This window comes from Malus domestica, chromosome 17 (genome assembly GCF_042453785.1).
Source record: "Malus domestica chromosome 17, GDT2T_hap1".
NCBI lineage: Eukaryota > Viridiplantae > Streptophyta > Magnoliopsida > Rosales > Rosaceae > Malus > Malus domestica.
Genome location: NC_091677.1, coordinates 14440578 through 14444188, shown reverse-complemented (window position 1 = coordinate 14444188; position 3611 = coordinate 14440578).

The following is a 3611-nucleotide window of genomic DNA, read 5'->3' as shown; positions in this document are numbered from 1 at the left end:
TTGATGATCTGCCTCGCCTTCACCAACTTGACCTTGTACTTCTTGGAGGCTATGGCGGCCGCGGTGGGCGCGATGGTGACTGAGAATGGAAGGGGGAGGTGGGGTTAGGGTGGGGTGGAATGGGAGGGTTTAGGTTGTGGGGAAGGCGAAGGGGTCAGTTGCAGGTGGGTTTATGGATCCTCTTCGGATCCAATTGTCCTAATCCTAGGGATCAATGAATCTGGACCATTGAAATTTGATCCAACGGTTAAAATTATTATAACTTTTAGAGTATGCCCCTATTTGTAGCCGTTTGATCAAATTTCAATGGTCCAAATTCATTGATCCCTAGGATTAGGACAATTGGATCCAGAGAGGATCCATGTACGAGAACAGAGAAAATACTAAATTAAAATGACTATACCTAGCAGTTGCATAGACCTAGTGAGACATGTGAACCTGACCCCTATCCATGCCCCACATTTTAGAGGCTTCATGTATCGATGGAAAAGGATTTAACTTCGCTAATGAAGAATTCAGCAGCAGCTGCTGCTTACATCTAATTTCAACTGAATACATGTTTAAATTTTGATTTTTGAATCAAAATTTGAACACATGTACAACCGAGATTGGGTGTAAGCAGCAGCTGCTGCTGAATTTGCAGCAGCCAAGTCCAGTTCGATGGAAAATGCCTCTGTCTAATATATGGACTACCCTACTGCTGTAGATGAATTCTAATAATGTGGGAAGCTTTGGAAAGCACTAAACCCTCCAATACGTAAAGTTTTTGCAAGTTGCCTTTGCATTCAATGAATCAATATCAACAAAGATAAGGTTTTATTGTAAAATTAGTAAGTACATGAAAAGTAGTCATGTAAGGTTTTTTTATTTTATTTTATTTTATTTTATTTTGTTTACATGAGATTCATATATTCAATATGCATTTTAATATGTGATGAATTTTTAAGTCTACATGTGGACAACTCAAATTATGTAACATGGAGCACGTTTGGCCATTACCCTTCACATATGGGCCAACATGCTCTAATATTAAAGAAGTTAAGGTTTCACCATAAAATCAATTGGGAATATGGAGAGTACCCATTTTAATTATAAGCCCATGCAAGATTCCTTCTTCATCTTGCATTGGTACCATAAAGAAATTGAGTTTTCACAATAAAACTAATTGGCAATATGGAGCGTAGCCCAACTCACTTATAAGAGTTAGAATTTGTGAATGCTTTAATATTATTCTTCTCACTCAAAGAAAATATATATAGTTATACAACCCCAATCCCAATTAATCTAGGAAATCTATAAAAGAAAAAAATCCTCAGTGCAATCAATTACAATATTCACATTCCTATTCTAACATATTCTAACACTCCTCCTCAAGTTGTTGCATCAATTTTGAACATGCCCAACTTGCCCACAAGTCTTGCAAATATCATATTCAACACTGCTTTCATTAAGACATCGGCAAGTTGATCTTCAAATTTAACTTTTGGTATTTCAATAATCTTCCGGCCCAGCTTCTCCTTGGTGAAGAATCTACTTCTAGATTTTTCATTCAATCATGATGAGCTAGATTAGCTACGACCTCACATGCGACTTTACAATCACAATAGAACTTCATGGCTTCTTTCAGACATATCCCAAATCCCTCAAGAATGTCCATAACCAAAGCATTTCAACAGTTCTCAAAGCACTCCCCTATACTCTGCTTCAGCACTTGAGCAAGCTCTCAATGCTCCAAGCAACCAAATTACCTCCCATAAACGTGAAGTTACCTGACGCTGAATGCATGTCGTCAGTTGATCTTGCCCAATCGACATATGTGTATACTTCAACCTTCAAATGACCACTCTTTGAGAATAATATCCCTTTACATGGAGTTGACTTCATATATCATGAGATTCGCATCAATGCATCCATATGTTGCTTCCTAGGATCATGTATAAACTAACTTACCACACTTAGGGTGCGTTTGGTGCACCGGACTATCTCAGACTGGACTAACTTCAGGGACTAAGCTGGACTGGCTTAGAATAGACTAAGCTGGACTGATTTAGTGAAGCGTTTGATGTTGTGTCGGACTAAAAAGCAGAACTCATATATTATATTATTAAATTTTATATTTACAACATTTTATCATTAATTTAATCTATATATACTAATATTTTATTATTAAATTATCATTTTCCTTTCTAGAACCATTTATTTTGGTCAAGCTTTTAATCATCTCCTCTCTCATTTTTTTTCTCCGTCCACTGCATCCCTCCCCTCTCCCTTTTCCGTCCAAATCCTTCTCCCTCTTCCCTTTGCCTCTTTTCCTTTCCAACTCCCTGGGTGATAATCTGATTTTGGATGGTCTTGGATTCGAAGATTTTGCAAATCTCTCTCTTCCTCTTCACTGCAAATCTTTCTCTACCTCTTCTATTCCTCTCACAAAATCCCTTGCAAATCTTAAAATCAAACCAAAGAGCAAGAATGAAAATGAAAATTTAGGAGTTGGAGGCGGGATGCATGCATGAGTGGCTCGAAGGTTGGAGATGGGGTTGAATCTGCTTTCGGTTTCTGAGTTTTCTGGGTTTTTGGCTTTTTTGGGGTTTTCGGGTTTCTGACTTGGAGATCTTATGGACAAACGAGAGGGAGGTGGGGAGAAAGACAGTGGGAGGGCAAGTACTCAGGCGTGGGGTGAGGCAAAGTGAGGGGAAGCAGGGAAATGGGACTAGCAATCCCCTCCTTTTCGGGGGCTCTCGCTAAGCCTAGTTAATGAAGGATTTAGTCAGCACGAGTCCGACTTAATCCCACTAAACTCAATCCCGGGTTGCACCAAACACAGAATAATAATCCTACCCAAGTAGTCCAATCCAATGAAACTTAAGGAGGTCAAACAAACACCCCCTTAAAGCTTAAGCAAGTCGGGCCACGTATGAGTCCGATACATTAATCTTCCTACCAACTGTTGGTATCTCTTTTATCGCATGGTGGTTGATCCAAATCAAACCACAACTTCAAGCCTTATTCTGACAGCGTATCAATTAGTTGACAAGCTGAAAATAAAGAGAACATTTCCTCTGTGACATATAGATACCATCCTCGAAACGGGCAACTTCAATACCCAAACAATACTTTAGTGGACCAAGATCTTTCATCTCAAACTCACGTGCAAATAATTATGCAATAGCTTGTTGCTCCTTAGGATCATCTCCTGTTACTATCATAACATCTACATAAACAATGAGTATTGTAATCTTAGCTTTCTACTTTTTCTTCAAGAACAAAGTATGATCATAGTTACTTTGCTTGTAATCCAATGCTCTCATAGACTTCGTGGATCACCCTAACCATGCTCTCGACGACTTTTAGACCATACAATGATTTCTTTAATCGACACACTTTATTTCGATGCTCAGCCAACCTGTTCGAACCAGGTGGGAGCCTCATGTACACTTCTTTAGTTAACTCTCAATGTAGAAAAACATACTCATATTGAATTGGTGTAGTTGCCAGTCAAGATTTGCTGCCACTTACAAGAGGATTCTAACTGTGTTAAGTTTCGCTGCTAGAGCAAATGTCTCGTCATAATCAATTTTATATGTCCGAGTGTATCCCTTCATCACAAGCCT